We start from the raw sequence: 24905 nt of genomic DNA, 5'->3' as shown, positions 1-24905 counted from the left end.
TATTAAATAAAAGGCAAACAAGGCACAGACAGTGAAGTACAACATCAATAACCACAACCATAGAAACACACAATCTCAAATGGGGGTCAGTGTGACCATAGCCTTCTATATGATATACCGAGCCTTTAAAAATATTCAGAAAATTATATGCCAGACAATATGGCTTTCCAGTAAGTATGTCTCCTTGATGTACATCAGTAAAGGCACTGCTTCAACAGGACTGTCATTTTTAATGATGCCACAGGCAGCTGTAACTTCACTAAATGTCAAAAATGGCAAACACATGACAAAGTATGTGGAAATCTGTGTAAGTACCATATCTTTGTCAGTCCAATAACTTGAATCTTTCTCCACATGTTGTGAAAGAAATGGAAGAAACACCCTTTGGATGTTGTCCCAACAGTGTTTTGCATGATGCTTTTATACATACATACATTCATAAGTACTAGGCTAACTGCCCTTAGGGGCCATTTTAAAGCTAGCCAATAACCCCATGTAAGAATCAAACCCTGTACCTTGTGTCTGTAAGGTAAACCCCTTAACCATTAAGACAACCTCCCAACCCTATGTTTAATTGACACAGATTCAAAATTTGACATCACAAACACCAGTGTGCCATTAAAGCCGTACATATACATCAAGTCAAGCAGAGTATTCCACAAAAAGTTGTAATTTCGAACAGATTTGGCTTTAATAATACAGTACACCTTGATGCACTGACCACAGTCTAAGGTTTATTGTATCCAATGTGATAGGAACATGGCATGCAGTAGTAAGAACTTGGTGTCTAACCCTATTAACAGTGTGAGTCATTTACTTTCTTGAAGGTAGTACAAGGATTGTCATAGGATGAATTCACATGTACTTTTAAGTCATGCATTTTTTAACATCTTAATGCCAGTCTGGGGTCCGAGTTATTATGATGTATAGGTAACAGCTTCAGTTTTTAATCACCATCCCTCACTGGAGTAATAGCTCTGCCTTTGTAATTATCTCTCTTTTTCAGTGTACACCCCCACTACTTTCTGCCACAACATTCCCAATCCAAATTGCACAGGTATCCATCTTTCAGTAGTAGATGTTTGCCTTGCTGACTGGGAATGTAGCTGTAGATGTGTCCCACTGTTCCTGGGGTGACTGTTATATCACCTGGTGTTCAGGGAGAAAATGCCAGTTCTACTCTTTTTGTTGCTTTGTCTGTATGTCTGAGTAGGCAATGCTTGCTGCTGTATGCTGCCTCGACACTGTTTAATTACTCATTTTTTTGAAAATGTTTTTATTTGATTAAAAAAAAAACAATAATCATTTATATAATTAATAATTAACAATCTTGTGAAACTATATACAAAATATTTACAAAGTCCATAACAAAATTCAAAACATTTCTCATATAATTATTTATCTAATAAGCTTTGTAATTTTTCACAAGCTAATAATTTATGTGTCATATTTTTAGTTGTCATTCTTATAGTAAGTGTTTCATTATTGAAAACTGATTTTGCTAAACAAACAAACTCATTACTGAATGAGATAGTAGTCTTTGTTTTCCAGTTTTTTGTAATGATTTTTTTCTAGCTACTGCTAAAATACTCCAAATAAGAGGTATTTGTGATACTGGAATAATTTCTAGTATAGGTGCACTAAATAATATAAGAAAATCTGTGATGTTACACTAATCTGACCACAATGGTCTACAAAAGTTTCAGAAATCAGTCCAGAAGGGAAGAACTATTTTACAACCAATTATCATATGTTTCCAATGAGCATTAAGGAGGTCTGTCACATCTCCAATATTTTGTGTTTTCTAATTTATATATAGCTGCTATATTTTGAGGTGTGAGAACATTTCTATGTATAAATTTCCATGTAAATATTTTCCAGTATAGATAAGATCTTGTTTTCACTGCTGATTTCAATATTTGCTTTTTTATTATCAAAAAATTCTTCCTTATTACTTTTAGTTAAGTATGAACAGAATGAACTCTCAGAGAAAGCAAATTCAATTCTTATTTGTAAATGATTGATAATGAAGAAATGTTATTAGATGATTCATTATTAATATCAAATAAGAGGTTTAGAATTTTAGGAATCTCAGTATTTTATGTATTGAATGTTACTATGACTTTATCTTGTATAAATTATTTGCATGTTTGCAAATCTAACCAACTATTATTTTCTTTGCTCTATTTTGCAATCAAATAGTCTGCAGAATGTATTTTGTTTCCTGATAAGAATTCATGACAACGTATAAGTCCATTCTCTTTTAAATCTTTTGTTTTAAATATTAAAAGATATTAGACATCCACTCCAGTAAACTATTGGGAATAATATTATTGATAAGTCTTTACATATGTAATTTGAGTTAATGTGTTTTTTAAATAATAAAGGAATTTGATTCATAAATAGAAATAGGATATATTGGTGCTTTTCATTCAATTTATGACCTTTTATAATCAATATGAATACATTTCAATCAATATTTATAAATGAATCAATTATATTTTTATTGTTTTGTGTTACCAATGTTTCATGAATTGATTTCCAGCATGAGGTAAAAGAAGAATCTAACTACATGTAAACTGTTTTTATAATCATAGATTTAATATATAATCCAATGTTAGGAAAAGATTTACCTCCCTCTTACCAATGTAAACTGTGTCATTGATGGAGATTCTAGCCTTTTTTAGGTGCCACAAGAACTTTACTAAAATGGAGTTTATCACTGCTTTTGACAGGGAGACTATTAATGATCGGCTAGTATATAAAATCTTTGGTAATATCATCACTTTAATTACAGTTAACCTGTCCTAAAAAGTAAAGAATAATTTATTCCATGCTTCTATTAATTTTGTTATAGTATTAATTAGCTACTGATAATCAGTTGTTATATATTATTTATAGGTTGTTTCAATGATTATTCCTAAATATTTTATTTGAGAATTCCCCAGTTTAATTGAATTTTAGCCCTGATAGTTTTTCAGAGAAGTCTATAGATTGCATTAAATGTTCTAGAGATGTTTTAACATTTCCACTAGTGATTAAAATATCATCAGCAAACAACCAGATTTTAGGGGAAAGATTTTCATTTAATTTATAGCCTTTTATATTTATATTATGTCTTATGAAGTTAGCAAAAGGTTCTATAGCAAGTGCAAATAATAAAGGGGATAATAGCCATCCATGTTTTCTTCCTTTTAAAATATTATAAGGACAAGATATGAAAGAACGGGTCTATAGTGGATGATCAAACCTTCAAAAGTTCGACTGTCATATGGTCGACACCATATAATCAAATTTTTGAAAGTTTGAACGTTTTAATGGAGATCTCTGTACAGCATGGAATGGGAAGATTTCCCTTTTTTGTACTGTAGTGCAATCTCGGAGTTGGTATATTTAAAGAGTGGGGTGTGTGGGGGTGCAGCCCCCCACCTGGGGGTGCAGGAGGGCTTGCCCCCCTGCTTAAAATATTCAGGTAGGTTATTTGTGCAATTTATTTATTTATTTTTATTAGATTTTCAAACTTTTAAAAGTTTGAACATATTGGTGTTGACCATATGACAGTCGAACTTTAGAAAATTTGATTATAGACCCAAAAGAACGTATATCTGCTTATGATATTGAGTTAACATAAATCTTATTAATTAGTTCTATTAATTCATTAGAAAAGTTATATTCTTTTAATGTTCTAAACAGATAGGACCAGTTTATTGAGTCAAAGGCTTTGTTCATGTCTAGACTTATTATAGATAATTCATTCTTGTTTTTATTAACGATATTAATAAAAGAAAATAACCTAAATAAGTTGTTATGTGCTTTCCTATTAATTATAAAGCCTATTAATCTTCTTTTATTAACAAGCAAGTATTGAGTTTAATCTGTTAGCTAAAATAGACATGGACACCTTGTATTCTACATTTAAAAGAGGTATAGGGTGATAAAATGAACAAGAGACCAGATCATAGGTTGGTTTTAATATGGGAGAAATAAGGGAATATTTTCAAGAGGAGGGTAGATTACATGTGTTCTTAACTCCTTCAAATGTGTTCAGTAATATTTTTAGAATGTTATTAGGCTTTAGTTTGTACAATTCTAGAATTATTCCATCTAGTCCTGGTGCTTTATGTTTCATATTTTTAATTTGCTCTTTTAATTCTGTAAAAGAGAAGGACTTGTCTATTTAAGCACTTGTTCTTTTGATAGCTTTTGTTGTATATTATCTTTTAAAAATCCATCTAAAATAATACTACTGCCTAAAATATGTTTTGCTTTGTTGATATGAACCTCTGAATTTCATCATAATAGTTTTTAAAGCATTTAATATGTCATTCAGGTCTGTAACTTTCTTTGCGTTATTTCTTTCTTTATATACAATTTCCTTAATGTGGTTACTGTTGTTCATATTTTTTAATCTAACTGCTACTGTATTTTATGTAAGCTTTTGGGATTAACTGAGTATGATTGTAGTTTATTCTTTCTAAGTTAATAGAAATCTTGTATTGTAGTATACCTGTATATTTCTTGTTCAGGTTTTTAAACTATTTACGTTTATATCATTGGGTTTGATATTCAACTTTAATTTGTCAGTTTCAATTTGGAGATTTGTTAATTTTTTATCCCATTCTTTCCTTTTTGCTATACACCAGTTTTTGATCTTGCCATATAAAACTACTTTCAGTGTATCCCAATGAATGAAATCAGAAACTTCTCCATTATTTTTAGGAGCTAGAAATAGACTGGTTTCATTTAAGTACCATTCTTGAAAGCCTTTTAACTTTGTTATACAAGCAGGTATTCTTTGACAATAAATTAAGATTTTTGGCTATTTGTTAATTTAAACTTTAAAGCATTATGGTCAGATAGTGGACATGAGACAATCAATACCTCCTCTATCTTAGAATATATTGAATTTGAGATTAGAAATTTGCCTATATCATTTGAGTTCCTAATCTATATGAATGGTATGTAAATGTCAAAGAATTTGGTAGTTTCAGATTAGACATATCTCTCAGATTCATAGAATTTATATAATTATTCAAGTGTTTTGCTACTGAGGAACTCTTTTTTATTATTATTTTATTGTTCATAGTTTCACTGATAGATAATATACACTTAAAGTCTCCAGCAAATAATAGTTCACCTTTACAGTATAATGTGATAATGTCTAGGTGTTTTTTGACAATATGCATTCCCATACCTGGTATCCAGTATGCATTTATAAGAGTATAGTATTCCTTTTCTCTAATTGTACCTAGCATTCCATTGTTAGCTAAGTATGAATCTATAATTTTAGGTGTTCCTAATATTTTTCTCCATAATTTTAAAATACCTCTTCTTTTGGATTTAAATGAGATCCCAATCATCATCATTTTCTTTCGGCTGTTCCCATTGGGGGCCGCCACAGCGGATCATCTGTTTCCATTTCTTCCTGCCTTCTGCATCATGCTCTTTCACACCAACTGCCTGCATGTCCTCTCTCACCACATCCATAAACTTTATCTTAGGCCTTCCTCTTTTCCTCTTACCTGGCAGCTCCATCCTTAGCATCCTTTTCCCAATATACCCAGCATCCCTCCTCAGCATATGTCCAAACCAATTCAATCTTGCCTCTCTTGATTTGTCTCCAAACTGTCCAACCTGAGCTGACCATCTAATATACTGATTCCTAATCCTGTCCATCCTAGTCCCACCCAGTGCAAATCTTAACATCTTTAACTCTGCCACATCCAGCTCTGACTCCTGCCTTTTCGTCAATGCCACTGTCTCCAACCCATATAACATAGCTGGTCTCACTATCCTCTTGTAGACCTTACCTTTAACTCTTACTGGTACCTGTCTGTCACAAATCACTCCTGACACTCTTCTCCACCCATTCCACCCTGCCTGTACTCTCTTCTTCACCTCTCTTCCACACTCACCATTACTATGAACTGTTGATCCCAAGTACTTAAATTCATCCACCTTTACCAACTCTACTCCCTGCATCCTCACCATTCCTCTACCCTCCCTCACATTTACACACATATATTCTGTTTTAGCCCTGCTGACCTTCATTCCTCTCCTCTCTAAAGCATATCTCCACCTCTCCAGGGTCTCCTCAACCTGGTCTCTACTCTCACTACATATCACAATGTTATCTGCAAGCATCATAGTCCACAGGGCCTCCTGTCTGATCTCATCTGTCAACCTGTCCATCACCACTGCAAATAAGAAAGGGCTCAGAGCTGATCTTGATGTAATCCCACCTCCACCTTAAACGTATCTGTCACTCCCACTGCAGTCCTTATCAATGTCAGACTACCCTCGTACATATCCTGTACCACTCTTACATACTTTTCTGCCACTCCCGACTTTCTCATAAACTACCACAACTCCTCTCTAGGCACCCTGTCATATGCTTTCTCTAAGTCCACAAAGACACAATGCAACTCCTTCTGACCTTCTCTGTATTTCTCCAACAACACTCTCAGAGCAAATATTGCATCTGTAGTGCTCTTTCCTGGCATGAAACCATACTGCTGATCACCAATCATCACCTCCCTTCTTAACCTAGCTTCTACTACTCTTTCCCATAACTTCAAGCTGTGACTGATCAATTTTATCCCTCTGTAGTTACTGCAGCTCTGCACATCACTCTTATTCTTAAAGATAGGTACCAAAACACTTTTTCTCCACTCCTCAGGCATCCTCTGACTTTCAAAATTTCATTAAACAATCTGGTAAAGAATTCCACTGCCATTTCACCTAAGCACCTCCATGCTTCCACTGGTATGTCATCTGGGCCAACAGCCTTTCCATTCTTCATCCTCTTCATAGCTGTCCTTACTTCCTCCTTGCTAATCTGTTTCACTTCCTGATTCACTATCCCCACATCATCCAACCTTCTTTCTCTCTCATTCTCTTCATTCATCAGCCCTTCAAAGTACTCTTTCCATCTACTCAACACACTCTCCTCACTTGTGAGTACGTTTCCCTCACTATCCTTTATCACCCTTACCTGCTGCACATCTTTCCCAGCTCTGTCCCTCTATCTGGCCAATTGGTACAGGTCCTTTTCTCCCTCTTTAGTGTCCAATCTCTCATACAACTCTCCATATGCCTTATCCTTAGCCTTCGCCACCTCTCTCTTTGCCATGTGTCTCATCTCATTATACTCATGTCTACTTTCTTCATCTCTTTGACAATCCCACTTCTTCTTCACCAGCCTCTTCCTCTGTATACTCTCCTGCACTTCCTCATTCCACCACCAGGTCTCCTTGTCCTCCTTCCTCTGTCCAGATGTCACACCAAGCACCTTCGTAGCAGTCTCCCTTACTAGCTCTGCTGTAGTTACCCAGCTATTCGGTAACTCTTCGCTGCCTCCCAGTGCATGTCTTAACTCTTCCATGAACTCCACCTCACAATCACCCTTTTTTAACTTCCACCATTTAATCCTTGGCACTGCTTTCACACTCCTCCTCCTCTTCTTGATCACCAACATCATCCTAAGACCACCATTCTCCTCAACCTACAAACCTACCTATATATACCTACGAAACCTACATAAAGATACCTAAAAGAACTCCTAAAAACCATCTCTCCATCAATCCACCTAGGCTCTACTCCCCTCAATGCCACACTGGAGGCCACCTACTCATCTGTGTCTACTGCCCTCCATCTGTCCCCTCCACTCCCTCCCCTCACAATCCCAAAAACTTTTAGTCGTACTTTCATAGTATTATGCCCTGCCCTCCCATACCCCTACCTACCTACTATATTACTCCCTGACTCCTATCCTCTGCTCTGATGCCCTGCTCCCTCCTGGCTTGGTTGGTCACTAGGGTACTTTTAACTGTAGAATCTTCTTACTTCTTTTATTTTTCTTACCAAAGTATGACTTTTATTGTCTTTTTCTATATCTTTATACTCTTTAACTTTGGAGTATTTTTTAATTATTTTGTTATATTATATTACTATGCTCAGATGTGTGTAACCTGTTTTGTATATGATGCTGGATACTGTGTATTTGTATAACTGATGTTTTTTCTTTTCTCCCGGCTCCGAAAATGGACCTGGTCCAGTCGGAATTTCCCGGTTAACAAATGTAAAATAAATAAATAAATAAATAATAAATTCTATGCTGCTTAACTACACTTTCCCCCTGTCATCACTTTACAGTCTCCAATCTCCTTCAGACTGGCCCTCCTATATAGGATATAATCCACCTGTGTGCATCTTCCTCCACTCTTGTACATCACCCTATGCTCTTCCTTAAACGAGATCCCAATAAAACAGTATAATCTTTTAATAAAAGTCTACTAACATCTTCAAGTACTAAATGTGTTTCTTGTAGGAAAATGATGTCAGATTTGTGCAGTGTTAAGCATTAGTTTAGACTAATTCTCTTTAGCGAGTTGTTCAATCCATTAACACTCAAGGAAATAAACTTTAAAATAGATATTGTTTAGTGTACAATATTCAGATTCTGTTTCATATGAATACTGGATGATAATTGTGAATATAAAAATATAAGTATTTGTTATGGACAAGAAAAAAATCAGAAAAGAAACCATAGAATAATGAACATATACAACCTTCAACATGGAACATAATATTCCAGGCTTGATGAATCTTCCATTCAAGCCCATTTCCTAATCAAACCATGTCATAAATGACCACTATTTTGCTACTACTTCTGTAATATAAACATCTAATTACTTAATAAATATTATATCTGAATAAAGAAGAATCATTTGCTTATAGAGATAAAAATTAAGTGATAGGCTTACTGTGTAAGAAATTTTCATGCATCAATAAGGATAATAATATCCTTATAAAAGTAAATAATATAGAATAAAGTATAGTTTTATATGATTTTATTTAAAGCATGTAAGCTCTTAAAATACCATTGTAATATGTTATATTGATGCATTTCTGCTCCTACCTATAATGTTAATGTTAGTATGAACATTATTAATATTGTTAGTTCTATCTTTCTCTCTCTCTTTCTTTTAGCTTTTCCCAGTTAGGGGTAGCCACAGCAAGTCACAGGTCCACTATTGATTGGCAGTGGATTTTTACAGTGTTGAGTTACCAGCCCGATGCACGACCTTCACAGAAGGTGCACATACACACACTCATGCACCTGCATGCATGTCTTTAAAGTTCAGTCAACCACAGTGAAGACATGCAGACTCTACACAGAAGGTACTCCAGACAAGAATCGAACCAAAGAACCTCTTGTATTGTTTGCTGCTCAGCAGAAATGTGAGACATGGTAACTTTGCATATCTACCAGTCAAATAACTACACACTGTATCTCTTTGCTAGATGAAAGTAGAATAAAACATTTTTATATTAAGAAAATTTAATCTAACATGATCCATTACAATATAATTCATATGTGCAGCTTTTGTCAGTGTAAATATAGTGTTGTCACATTGTCTATATCCAATATATTTGTAATACTATTTTATAAGATCAGCTTAATAATATATTAAACTTAGAAATGAGCCATTATTAGTTGAATGTCTGAGTGCCGTCATTCTGTTTAATTGCAGCTTTAGCAGACTTGCCACTGTTTTGTGTCATTAGCTGTATGAGCTTTTTTTTAATTATTTTAGAGTATTATGTGGCTGCAGTTCAAACATTGTTATTAATGACATTTTTCAGTACTATTTCAAACTTACTTTTCTTAAAAGAAGTGTTAGAAACAGCTTTGGTACTATAACTGAAGCATATGGCAAAAAAACTACAAATGGTGTTACATTAAAATATGTCCTTCTATTTGTAACTTTATGGAGGCTTCCCCTTATTATTTTAACATAAGGTCAATTAAATTAATTACCCATTTTAAAAACACTATGAAAAGTAGGTTTAGTGGGCAAGGTTTGCAGAGTCATTAAAGCAGCATAGTGATGATAGTGAGACTCTACTACCAAAACTGGGCAGCAAAGTGGTGTCATATGTGTATACTGCAGAATAAAAATATGAATATTTATGCACATGGGATATGTACATACTTAAATGAATAATGCAATGAGTATGCAATGCTCTGAATGTGATGTTCTGCAGTACATCTGCATGTGTTACTTTACCTCAGTGGCATGGGCCATGTGCACTGAATATGTATTCCCTTGTCAGCATGGTATTTGTTCAACATCTTGTCCAGTCTAGGCAATGATTTTTATAAGTGTAAGTGATATAAGATTCAACTGCATTATAATCTAGCGTGGCCACTATAATGGATGAGAAATGTTTTACAGTGCGTTAGTAGACAGAACATGACTGTTTGCATTGTATTTCCTTTAGTGATGTGCACTGTCATGTAGATCAGCCTTTTCCTTTCTTTGGTAGTATTTTGTAAGCATGATATCACAATTGTTCAGTCACTCTTATGACTATGCACTGAAATATATGATTATTGCTGGATAATGTCTACATATAATAGTAAAATGACTGCAAAGTTTGTGTAGAGAAACTCACCTATATTTAATTTGAAGAACTGTCAGTAGAAAAATGTGTACATTATCTGTTTACCCATGTCATATGCATGAGTAAATTTCTTTCTTTGATCCACACCGTGTCATGACATTGGGTAAAGCATATTGTATGAGAAACTAATTCAAGCTAAGTGTATCTGTACAGCATAGTCAGTTTGCTGTGTTACTCCTGCTTGCTCTTAGTGCAGTTAAGATGCTCCCATATTGTATTATTGGTTCGGCATTCTTGGGATACACTTGCCACTTATATGTACTTAGTCTGGTCTTTACCTTGACTGTCATTATACAGATGTAGCTTATATTGTTTCCATCACTTGGCGTCATGGATACGGCTTGTGTTTTGAACACTGAGATTGCAGTCATATTTGTTATTCAGTTGTAATGTTGTGCATTCTTAGTTTGGGCATATGTTCCTTCAACAGCTTTCCCATTCAGTCCTTAATTTTCATTCTTGTATGTACATATAATATATGGAAGGTGCTGATTTTGTCAAACAGTACTTTTGTTGACATCTGTTTAGTCAACACAGTGTGGTTGATGGAAACAGATGGTCAACACCTGTCAGCAAAACTTTGTCCATTCCCCAAGAACTGTGCTATTTCTTAGTTAGAATATATAGTTAGCAAGGGGTGCAGAGATCAGGGGGGCTGAATGATGTTTAACTTTTTATTCTGTTTCAAGGTTTCTGCAGGGATTTTATATATATATATATATATATATATATATATATATATATATATATATATATATATATATATATATATATATATATATATATATATATATATATATAGAGAGAGAGAGAGAGAGAGAGAGACTACCAATACCCAGGCAATTGACACCTACCCAGGCAATACTCCTCACCACTTTCCTATCATTATATGTATTTTTTGCCATATATGCACACTAGTGTCAGTATTACTTTATGGACAGTCATTAACTAGCATGTCTGTTATAGAGGAAAGGTTGCACATGCTGATACCTGCTTTGAAATGTTTAGAATATTACCTGCTTTGTCTTTGCAAAATTCAGACTAGTGACCTGATATTTGCTTTTTAAACAATATATTGCCATAAATCCTTAACTCTGAATATCCTCCAGGAGTTTTTTTTTTTTTTTTTTTTTTGCTATATTACTCAAAGCACTGCCAAAAAGTATGTTGCGGTGCCAGAAACATGTGCTTATTATTTCCTTTGCCAGATAAACTATAACTTCAGTTCTCTGTATGATTTTATAGTGCTGTCTCTTTCAAATGGAATCAGATAACGGAATGTTATTAAGACATTCATTTTAACTTAAGGAGCTTGTATATCTTTTATGATGAGCTTCCTTATACTGAAAGCTTGTTTTGTACAATTGGAGAAGAGACAGTGTTAAGAAATACACATTTTCCAATAATTACATCTATTGCCCTTGAATCTTGAAGCATTTTGCCTGTTTCTTTATCTGCTTGTTTTTATATGTTCACAAAGGGTAATAACTTTACTCTTTTCAAGGTATCTCAGAAGATAAGTATCTCATTAACACCAATGTGGTGTGGAATGTTACACCTTTTAGAGCATACACACATCCTTGCATTCCAGAAAATGTTCTGAAAAATCAACATAAAAAGCATAATATAATCAAGGTTTGTCTACTGTGGGACATCCTAGATTTATATTCTTAGTGTTATTTTATTAATAAATCCTTCCCCTTTTTATTTTTGTCTACTATAAGCTGGTAAGTCACTTAGTTAAAAAGTCAGGCTCAAGAAAGGTCTGGATACCATAAGGAGCTACGGGTGTTAAATGGAAGAATACAAAAAGACTCTATAAGCTTGAATGGGGCCTACTACTTATGGGTGACCAAGCAATGCTTGCCGGTATTTTCAAACATGGGTTTCTGTGTTTTGTCTGGATACTTATGGTTGGGTATTCAGTGCCTACATTTGCATACTTTATTTTCTAGCTATTAGTAAGATGTCAAATGCAAACTTTAGTCATGGGCAACAAATAAAATTAGCATAAAATGCTACTGTACTGAAAGCTGACTTTGTTTACAACATATTTAAGGCAACAAACTGCTTGTACCACACCGGACAAAAAGTACCTTAAGTAAAATCTGAAGGTTCCAAAGAAATGGTTTAACCTTTTGGTAGTTTTTGTGTCTTGTCAGACTTTCAAACTGCAAAGAAACCCTTTGCAATTATGAAGTTTAGCTGTAAGCTGAGCCAGCTTAAATTATTTATTTTTCAGTAAAAATCTTTAGTAACTTTATCATCATCCAGTCATAGCCATATAATGGTATACAAAGCACAAACATGTGCAACAATTAGAAATAATGTTACCACAATATAGATGGGATGGTTTAAAATGAGTTTGATTGCTAAATACAACCAGACATAGAGTTATCAATGTCTAAGAGGTCTTAAAGACAAAATGCTTACTGTAGTGACTGTTCTATCATTCTCGACAAAAGAGCACAATTCAGAAAACAAATTTTAAGTAAGATGAAAGCTGATACTAATTATCAGAAGTGGGAAAGTACTAATAAGGAACAGGAAGGAGAAAAAAACCTCAAGAATATTTTCAAATCCTCTGAGGCTTATGTTCAACTGTAAATCATTCTACTGACATAGTATGAGTTACTCAGAAGAGCCCAAAATAAACATGTGTGGTGGTAAGCTAAAATGCTTTCACGTTTGAAACCAGCAGGAAAAAAATATGTAGTAACAGGCCTAGTCTGTTGATTCCCCAGGCTTTTCAGACAAATTATTCTGACATACCTTGTCTCAACAGCCACACATGGTGTGGACTGAAATAGCTTTGCCATGGTTTCTGATTTTCTGATTTGTTTATGACATTGTATAGTATTAGGATGAAGCTGAAACTGTGAAGCCTCACATTAGCCCTATATACATTTTCCTCACTTTTTTTTATCTGCAAATTAATTTATTTGCATTTGTTTACCAAGAAAGCCTAACTGCGTCAAACCGATTTTTTTCTGGAGACAAGAGAAGAAAAGTTCCAAAAGCACATTACTCAGCACATGATGAACCTTCACATATAGTAACAAAGCATAAATAGTGAACAGCAAAAGTGCAAGAAAAGCATTTTATAAGTGCAGCAATATTTACAGAAATAATCGCTGATTGGCTTGGCTGATAGTTGGAAAAGTTGATAGATTTGCCTCCTTTATGCATTGATAAGATATATATTTGCTTCCATATAGTGGGAATATATGATTTTTTAATATATTTGTTCATAAGAATGGAGTATAGATATGCTAGGTCGTCAGTTGCAACCATAATATATTAGACTTATAGGCTATCTGCTGCTAGGTCTGTAGGTATTTGTAAAAAGGGAGTTTCTTGATGGTTGACATCAAGTCTGGTTTAATGTAAAAGAGGGTTATTAGGAATGTAGCCACACTGATGAAGTGAGTAATGAATTTGCAAGCAATATCAGAGTTGTTATCAGATAGCAAGGGGTATGGCTGGAAATGTTGTTTCAGGTTAAATGAGCTTGTTAATGGTTATCCACAAGTGTTTGTGATTACCAAGCTGTTTTTCCTGAGAGTTAACATTTTTATAATTTTTTCCATGTGACTGTAAGAAGCTGTATAGTTGTCTGGTAGTTAGGCTGACTTCTACTGCTAATACTTTCTATGTTAACCTCCTTTTTCCCTCATGATTTGCTTTGTTCAGAGTATTACCGAGAAGCTGCATTGATCTTAACTCATATGAGTATTATAGGGACTCAATGATTTTAAATGTTTAAAAATAAACCATTGCATGTCTTTATGGCCTCATCCAGTGAGATAAATTTTAAGGATTCTACTTGCACAATTTTAAGATGGCTGTGACTAAGTCTTTGTTGAAATTTATAAGGTTTCTAACTAGATTATAATAAGAATTTCTTGGACTTTTATTCCAGTGCCTGATGATAAAAGTTGAATAATGATCACTTAAGAAGTCAAAAAATCTCTACCATTAAAAGTTTCTAAGGATCAGTATTTAATATCCAGTCAGGACTGGATTCCATGTCAGTGACTTTGTCATATCTGGTAGGGACATTGATAAGGTGTGCAAATCTGAAAAGGTTAAGAAAAAAATAATGGGATAGCTGGTCTATGGTGAGGCAACCAGTGTCCAGATCATCTAGTATGGGGGTTTCCTGGGTAATATTAAATGTTGTCCAGGATAAAATGTGTTATTTGCAAGAATGATATTGTTGTGGTTAACGTAAAAAGCTATGGCACATAAGGATTTTTCTGGCTAACTTTTAGGTGAATCATGAATTATTAAAGGAGGGTGCTCAGTAGTAGTTCTAGATTGTTTGGTTATATGAGGATGATACTACTACTACTATGTGTATTTGTTTTCTGGTTATCTCTGAGTCAGGCTTCAGTTAGAACAAGTATGCCTGGTAAGTGAAGAGCAAATAGCGAATGAACTTCTACAAGCATGCAGCAGAGACTTCTAGGAATGATGTTAAAAAGCATGACACATGACTTATTGTAAAAGTTTCGGAAAGATTGATAAACAGTAGAATGTGTTTTTGGTGTGGCATACTGTGTGTTGTCAGTAGGACCAGGATTTGCATGTATGTTCCTGCAAAGCCTAGGTGAAGTATGTGATATATGGGCAGAAAGTACGGGGAAGGTCTTCAGCCTTAACTTGTATTGTGAGTGACAGATTAAAGATTTTGGATTAGGAAGTGACTAGGGGGTCACATTGTAGACATCAGAGGAAACAGAGTAGGTGTTATGGTTTTAATTTAGTTTTATCAACTTAAGATGTACTATTAATACTGAAATAATGTGGGCTAGTATGAAAAGGTGTAGAGCATGGTGGGGTGGTAGAGCATATTGATCAAGTAAGATGGCTGAGATGTGTGTTGAGACACGTAGAGCAAAGAGAAAACATGAGCTAGTGTGGAAATGAGACTGAAAATTGGAAACATATAACAATAAAGATAAAACAGACATAATATTGCCTTTTCTGGTGGAGGAAAGAGTTTACATGGTGAGAAGAGGAAGTCGTGGAAGAGGGAATATCATGCAATTGTGGAAGAGTAGGTAGCGGTGGGAGTGGAAACCAAATTTAGTGATGCAAAATCAGCAAATTGTGGTTGTATAATTAGAAAGTGAGGTTAGACCAACATACAAGTAGAGAAGGTGTGGTGGTTGGGAATAGGGGTAGGATAAAGGAGCATAGCAAAATCAAGTAAAGAGATGCTGAGCATAGTGTGTTTAGCCCTACCCAAAGTCAACCTGTTCTCACAGAAAACAATATATGAATATCAGTTGTAAAAACCTTTTATACAAGGATAGAGCCTCCTTTCATTTAACATTGGACTGATTTATCCAGTGGAAAGCAAGACAGTACTGTGTGGAGAGTAAAATATGGGAGCTGAACAGACTAGTCAATAAAAAAGTATTAGAGCTATAGAATTTGCAGTGAAATACAGGCAATGTTGCTAGGGTATTGTCCTCTGATAATATGTGAAAGCCTTCTCTGGTATGCAAACACTGTACACTAGACAGGTAAGTCAAACACTTATCAGTAGAGGCACCATAGTTACAGATACCTGGTGGAACATGGCTGATGTAGTCAGTCAAGCAAAAAGAAAAAAATATGTTGGCTACCTTCAAGTCATGAATGCCTAATGGGTACAACTAGAACAAGTCAGAAACAGATGAGTGTTCAGCTCACACTGCACTGTAATCACATTCTTTTGCTTCTGTCAGTAGTATTGGATACAAACAGCTTATAGGCAATTCATCAGGTAGAAAAACTTGTGTGGTTTTGGTTGAATGTGACAGCAGTTATGCAGTGTGTGTCGTATTGCACTGAAATTATACAGCTTCTCACTCTTTTGTCAGAAATGAAGGCAAAGAACAGCCTACAAGGAGTAAGAAAGGTAGGGAAATTTGATTCATTTTGCTGTACATTGATGGCAGTTATACAGTCCATGCATTATTTGATTGTGAAGCTTGTTCATAACCCTTAAAGGAGAGGAAATGCCAGGCAATGAACATATATAAGCATTACTAAAGAATGTTTGCAACCAAATACAGTAATTTTATTTAAAAATCATATGTTTTGTAGTTGTTATGCCCTGTCTATTGTGTATAAAGCTGTTTTTATGTGTCATTGTTCATTTGCAGTTGAAAGAAATGAGATAATTTAGAATGAGAATTGTGAAGCATAACTATAACTATGATGACGATGAACTATGGCATCTGAGAACTCCTGTAAGAATATCTTCTTTGATCTTAACCAATAGCCAGAAATAATAATGTCACAAATGGGTTCCATAAACATGCAAGGAACCAAATGAGTCTTCCAGAATTCATTCTGGCTGCATGTGCTTGGAAAATGAATAAATAAATCATAAAGACTCACAAAATCTCTGAGAATAACTACTACCTTTGACTTGTGATGCATGGTGCTCCAAAATCTTCATAATCTAAGCCACCAATCAGTTAATGAAAGTTCTAGCTGGTTGTTGTTGTTGTGTCTTTCGGCTTATTAGGGGTCACCACAGCGGAACTCCGGTCCGCTAATGATTGGTAGTGGATTTTTATGTGCCGAGTTACCACCCCTGACGCACAACCTTCAATGAAGGCACGCCCATTCACGCATGCCTCCACACAGGTTTGCAAAGTGTATGCACTGTAAGATATATATATATATATATATATATATATATATATATATATATATACATATACATATATATATATATATATATATATATATATATATATATATATATATATATATATATATATATATCACTCCAGTGCAGCATTCAGCAATTGGTTTGAAGTTAATATTTGGTTTTGAGAGTTGACTGTGCTAGCAGCCAACAAATAAATGTCATCTAATGAAAGTCTCTATAGTTTACTTTTTTAATGATAAATGCGATTTTATTTTAAACATTAGTTTTAATTTCAAGCAAAAATACACCCAAAGCTGAGTGCTCACCTACTTGCATTAAAAGTTTTTGTATTTTTATACCTACGTGGACTAGCTACATTTATTCCAGTGACCTTCAGCTTTGGGTGTATTTTTGCTTGAATTTTTGTTTACCTCGCTTTGGGTTTGCTTGGGAAGGCATTTTGATTAGTTTTAATTTGTACTGTCAAAATGCAAAGACAGACTTACTATTTAATACTGTCTGACGGAAATATGGTGTAACGATCATATCCTGAAGGAGTCAGCTCCACTTCTAGTTCATATGTTCACGGTATTTTATTTTTAGATTATTTAGAGTAGTAAAATGCTTACAAATCCAAGCAATATACAAACATAGGCAAGTCAAAAACTGTATCCATCTACAAAAAAAAGTCAATAAAATCTGTCACTTCTATCACGCTCTGGGACACATTACTAAATGAAATACTCTTACTGCCAATTATACACCTCCTCTGCTCCTTGCTTTTATTATCAACCATCTCTGTCTACTAAACGTTGTCCACTTCTTTCTCACCTATTCTGTTATGCTCATAGCCACTGCTAACTACATAGTGTAAAAATAATGCCACTGCTCTGAACAGACTTCCTTTTACCTTAAGTCACTGTTTATAAGCTTCAGTAAATTGGCTTTTACATTAAAAAACTATGTTTCACCTAAGAAATTCCTTTAATATTTCTTCCTTGAAATGCTCCTTAAAAACATTACCCTGAAATACTGGAATGTTAGTGATTTGAGAAGCTTCCCTAACACCAGCTTTCACTATGTTGACTTATTAAATGCCTTTTTGAGTACTTCTAAAAGGAATAAATACATTCCTGTATATATTGTTAATAATATAAATATGCTTGATTGTTATTCTGTTATTTCTAAGAATAAGGACATTTTATTTTACTGCAACATGTTTCTTACTATGAGTGCGTAACTTGCAAGGCTTGAATCGTGGCAGACGAAGGATCTCATGGTGATTTCACCTCCCTAGTTAACAAATACAACACAATTAAATTAATAAATAAAATAAATGAATAACACAGTTGTGAAAAGACAGACAATGAAAAGTAAATAACATGAAAAGGAAAATTGCTTTAAAAACTACTAAATGTAACAATTGCTGCTATTTGTAGGTTTTATAAAGATTCTTCAACAAAGGGGAAACTACAGTGTGAGATTTAATACCATAATAGAATCAAATATATTATCACTACAACTGATTAACAATGAGAAAGCTTATGTTTTTGAGGTATAGATAATAAAAAATGTTTAAATAAACATTGAAAAGAGAAAGATTTTGATAACATCCTACTAGATATTCACTCATCATTGCAATGTAAATTACAAGCATGTTTTGAATGTGGTCTAAATAATCATTTAAGTCTGTTACAGAAAACCGGTGATTTACATGATTCATTCTATAAATATTTGAATCATGTACCCTAATGAGGACCCTGATGCTGTAGAACTGTTAACAAGTAAAGAAGGGTACAGTTCCAGAGAATTCTAATGTTGTGGAGTTGTTCACAACACAAGAAGGTTAAATATCCAGTCAGTTCTGATAGGTTCATAAAGTACTAGGCTAGCTGCCCTTGTCGACCATTTAAAGTCCAGCCATTTTCCCTTTTCATGCTTGAAATAACCTGTCCCATTTGGTTACAGATTAGCATTACCCATCCTTTGGTCAGTAATTGTATATTACCACTAATGAAAATAACTAGGATCATACCATAGATAATTTGAGAGAACCCATGCATGGTATAAAGCATTTAGGAGCTGCCTCTGTCTATTAGTATTATAGGGGGCTGTCCTAGGGAAGATTTTCTGTTTCCCATCCATAGATCTAAGTTGAACTTGAAAATTCAGAGGGATGACCTTTGTCTTACATGGATGGGGAGTCTGTTCCACAGCAGCAGGGTCTTCTATGAGATATACCCATCCCTCCATACCGTTCTGTTGATGTTGAAGAAGAGGTTTAGATCTTTAGACTGATCTCTAGAATGGATGGTACAGTGGTGCAGTAGTTTGCATTGCTGCCTCACAGCAAGAGGTTCTCAGGTTCAATTCTTGGCTGTGGTGCCTTATGTGTGGAGTTTGTGTGTGTTTCCTCCAGGTGCTCTGGTTTCTTTCCATGTTACAAAGACATGCATCTGGAGCATTTCTTCCTGGGCCTCAGCTGAAAATTGGCTCATTCCAAGTCAGACTTTCCTAGTAAACAAATGTTAAATAAATACCTTTTTGATGCCATTCGACTTGCTGATGTGTAGTAAAACCATCAGTAATGGGTTGGAAGGTCCCTTCTATGCGAGACACAGGCCAACTCTTAGCAGTCTGTAGGATTCTGGGTATAGTAACAGGGCTTTGATTTGGTCCATGTAGGACACATTGTTTAACTCTTGTATCCTTTTAGTAAGGTATCTCTGTTGTCATTCCCATTGGTTCATGTGTCTGGACAGATACAAGCCAAAGGCGGCATTATATTTAATGACTGTCCTAATGAGGTTTGAGTAAAGGGGTACAATTACATCCCCAGATCTAGACATAATTCCTTTAGTTAATAAGCTGTGGAATATAGAATGACTTTCTTACAACAATAGACACATGGTGATCAAAAGTTTAGTCACTGTTCACATAAGTTCCCAAATCCTGAACAATCAAGTCAGTTCTTAGGGGTGCATTGTCAATGCTGATTGTCAATTGTGATGTTGTAGACATGTTAACGGCTGAAGAAGGGTACATATTCACAGGACTCTGATATTGCAGAATTGTTAGCAACTACAAAGGCTAAATATCCAGAGGATTCTGATGTTGTCGACATGTTAAGGAATGAAGAATGATGCACACTTGTAGAATTCTGATATGGTAAACTCATTAACAACTAAGGAAGCCAAATATACACATGACTCTGGTGTTACAAAATTCTTAGCAACTAAAAAAGCTAAACATCCAGAGGATTCTGAAGTTGTAGAATTGTTAATGATTGAAATTGCATGTTATTTGATTATGTGGACAACCCCACCAATAAAGTTTCTGTAATTCACAGAAACATGAGTACACAGTATTAATAAGTATTGCTCTAAAGTTCTGAGTAAATTGCAGAGCATTGTTCCCAAACATTTCCCACCGATGCCACCTACGAGAATATCGCTATTAATAAAGATAGGCAGACTTTTGAGAGAAGATGCACATGTTCAGGCCGTGATGGAGTGGTGTCTTATTAGCATGCAGTAGTCAGCTGTAATATTAGATGTGTTAACCTGAACGCAAACCATCTATAATCCAGGTAAAGCTGTTTCACTACTATTTAAAATCCACATTTGTAATAGAATCCCATTTTTATAGGATGCCAATCAACTCAAATATTAAGAGGTTTCCTATGACAAAGGACATGGAAAAATAAGGATGATTTACTGTGATGTTTTCAAAGTACTCACAAATTCTAGTCAGAATGCATAGAACATATTTTATTAGTACAGTTTTTTTTCTGATTCAAAAATAAGCCCTACTAAGTCATCTTTGTCATCAAAATGTACAGATCTATGTTATAATTCACATTCTTATTCAATTCAGAATATAAGTACTTGGGTATACAGCCATCTCCACCCCCATAACAACTAAGTTTGTCAACTACAGCTGCATTATAAAGCAAATAATAGTGTTACTTATGTTAAGAAAAATGTTCCATCTTTATAGTGTGCCATTTAATGAATAAGCATACAGAACAAATGTTAGAGGATTTAAAGATTTTCTGTGAAATTTAGTAAAGATTTTATTTAGCTGATGTGTAGAATTAAGGAGGCTACATCTGGGTTCAAATGGAAAACACTGTGGGACAAAATAGCCTTACAAAACCTGGTGTGAGAAAATACAGCAGGTGTAAAGTTCCATTTGGTGAACAGTTCTTTACTGTTCTCTTACAGACATATTTAAGAGTGTGGGCTAGCCTAGCTTTGAACTTAGACTTGCTCTGGCTTTGGTGAAGACTGCATTATGGTACAGATTCTGAACATGTAGTTATACTGTAGCAACTCAGTATGGATTTCAGTATAGGGGAGCTTCATCATCATCTTTTAGGCCTCTGAAGTCTTTCTCGGATTTGTGCAGGGACTCTGACAAGCTCATAGTGATTGGGTCATTATTCTTTCATTGGCTATGCTGGAAAGATTCCACACAGAATGTTGAAACAATCTAAAAAGTGATGAAAATATAAACTGTTGCAGTTCTAACAAGAATATATAAACAAGTAATGTGTACTCTGTACAGCTATTTTTGCCATGTTAACTTAATTTGTGTGTAATCTATTTAACACTGATTAAGTCTAAATATCATTTAGTAGTAGTTGAGATATCACTCTGTAAAGTATATTTCTCAGGTTTTATAAACTTTTCTCTAGTGAGTCTCAGTAACCAGATAATTTATTCAGAAATAGTTCTATGCTTATATAGGGCAAGTTATGACACGGATAAAAATTGCCATTAGCTGAGACCTTAGTGAATGATACACCCACACAGCATCCTATGAGAGAAGGGCTTGCACCTTTTATCTGCCTGGATGTTTCTCTAGTAAGAAGTCTCTGGCTGACAATGTAGCATTTGTTGTTATCATATTTGTAAGGATATAGGGTATACATACTATGATCTTTTGTGATTGTACTCAGTTATGACAGTGTTAGCCATCAGTGAAGGTACATGATATCAGACATATCTGTACATACATGAAAAGCTTTTTGAATTATTCTCTGCATCATTCTGTAGCGCTACTATCTACACAGACTGTATGTATGTCTGTGAATTGTGCAAAACATTGGTATGCTCCTTTACACATGAATGTTTGGCCTGCATCTTATCCACTCCTTATGAGTACCACCTCAAAAAAATAAAAAAAAACATTAAAGCAGAAACCTCAGGTCAGCTAGATCTTAATGGCATGAAATGTTGTTGTTATTTGAATGGTTTATAACTGCAATGAAAAAAATGATGTACATAAAATACTGGTTAGCAAAGAAATAATGCATACTGTGAAATTCAAAATAATGAACAGCGATTTCAGACAAAGAAGTGAAATGGTAATGTTTGCTTAGATAAGTTTAACTTTTCCCCATACTAATACACTTAGACAATTATGACTTTTGGTGCAATAAAATTATATTTTTTTCCCCGCGTTTGTCAGTAAGGAGGAAACAGATGAATAAGTATTAGATTAATGTGTTGTACTACAAAGTCAGTTGTACTTGTATTATTTTCAAAAAAAGGTAACTGGAGTGTTGCTGATCTTTTATGCAGAAGCCTACTGAAGTATTATAAACTCTGTAAGAAAATGTACCCTTATTCAAACAAATAATAAGATGAGACCTGTTGTAGCACTGAAAACTCTGAGAGAAAATGTATCCTTTACTATATAAGCAGCAAGTGTTGACCTCAGCCCTGCATGCACCAACTAAATGGGTGCAAATCAGAAGTGTTTTGTGTTTTACTAGTGGTGAGGTTTCTGGTGCCTGTCCTACCCCTTCCTTACTTTGTGCCTTGTTTTATAAGAGACCAAGTGAGTTAAGACATGGTTAGTCCATATTTTCAAGGCAGATTACTTTGTGACTTGTAAGTGCTACATTATGAGATGCAGTGAGAAGCTTCCAAAAGTATAGGCTTTGGCTGTAATTTGACACAGTGGTAAAATTAAGTACAGAAATGGAATGATCTCTAAATTAAATGGAAACGCAGGAGAAATATTTAATACTTAACTACTTCAAAGTTGTTTTCCAACGCTTTCTTTAACTCACATTGATTCCTTCTTGAATTATGTTCGTGAAAGAATTAACATTTGGAATCTGGAATTCTGACAGCTTTGGCATCAGTTATATAAACACACATAGGAACCCATAAACTTCTAGGAAAACTTTACAAGCTGAGACAGGAAACTAAGTTTATTACAGTTAGATGCTATGAAATGTATGTGTCACATGATTTTCTGAGATGTAGGTCCTGTTTTTTTTGTCTTATTTTTTTAAGTGCAAACCAAGTAAATGTAAATATATCTGAGCATCTTTAGGCTGCATGAGTAGAAATGCTACATATTTTGGCAGTTTCACCTATTATTCTCACATTGGGCTATCGATGACATTGGCTTTGACTAAAGAAACATCAGGTCACAGTCTGCAGAATGTTCCTTCATCACCTCAGCTTCAGTTTCTGTTCTGGGCATGAAGTACCTATCTGTTGTGGGTTTCCATTTGTGCCTTCTTAGTATTAGCTCCACTGGACTTTTCATTCTCTATTCATACCCCTGTGGAGAAAAAGACATTCATGGTATGGTTATCACTCAGGCAGGCTTGAGTTGGTGTCTTAGTATGGACTCACCAACTAGCATTTATGCAAGAATCTGCTATGCCTTGCCCTGCATGCTTGCATGTATCTACTCATGCATGATGAAGGCTACTCGACAAACAGAGACTGTATGAGTTAAGCGTGTATTTCTTGTCCATATGCTGCCATATGATCCAGTCCACCATACATCAGATGTTAACATATCAAGAATCTGGACTAATTTCCTCCCCCAAGGATGAATGAGCAGGAATAAGTAGTACACTCCCACCCTCCCATGTAGGCATTTCTACTGTCTGGGCTACTAGCCAGTCTTGGTTATCTGTGCATTGGTCAGGGCTTCATTCATCAGTGCCATGGAACCAACCAATTTTAGATTTATTACAATGGGTCTACATTAAAACATTGCAGTTTCAAAACTTCAAATGTTCTAATATTGACCCCTATTCAACGAAAGCTGAAAACATCGAACATACAGAACAGCAAATTTTTTCCTAGGGAAAAACTTTGCTGTTCCAAAATACATACACACAACACAAGCACACCAAACAAACAGCAATCCACACACATACACCTAAAATCTTACACCTAACCCTACACTAAACTATACACACACCACTAACTATCCACTTACCTTAACTCAAACCCTAACCCTAAGGTCCGTCACTGTTGCACACTCACCACACCCGTGCCCTAACACTACCCTGCCCTAACCCTCACATCCACACAATCACACACATACCTAACCCGCACCCTAACCCTAACTCACCTAACCCACCCTAACCCTCATGTCCACATAATCGCACACATACCTAACCCGTACACTAACCCTAATTCACCTAACCTGCCCTAACTCTCACATCTATACAATCGCACACATACCTAACCCGCACCCTAACCCTAACTCACCTAAACAGCACTCAATCGCACACTTACCTGAACCCGACCCATAACTTTCCACCACAGCGCAGAAAATACAGAAGCAACAGAAATAGACAACCAAATTCTTTCCCTAGGAAAAAATTCGGTTTTCTGTTGCTTCAATATTTTCAGCTTTCACTGAATAGGGGTCGATATTAAAACATTCGAAGTTTTGAAACTTTGATGTTCTAATATAGACCCATTACAACTGATCACATTTTTCAGAGTCTGTGTAT

This window comes from Protopterus annectens, chromosome 11.part0 (genome assembly GCF_019279795.1).
Source record: "Protopterus annectens isolate FY-2018-M chromosome 11.part0, PAN1.0, whole genome shotgun sequence".
NCBI lineage: Eukaryota > Metazoa > Chordata > Ceratodontiformes > Protopteridae > Protopterus > Protopterus annectens.
The sequence above is the reverse complement of the archived record's forward strand: the minus strand, read 5'-3'. Positions refer to the sequence as shown.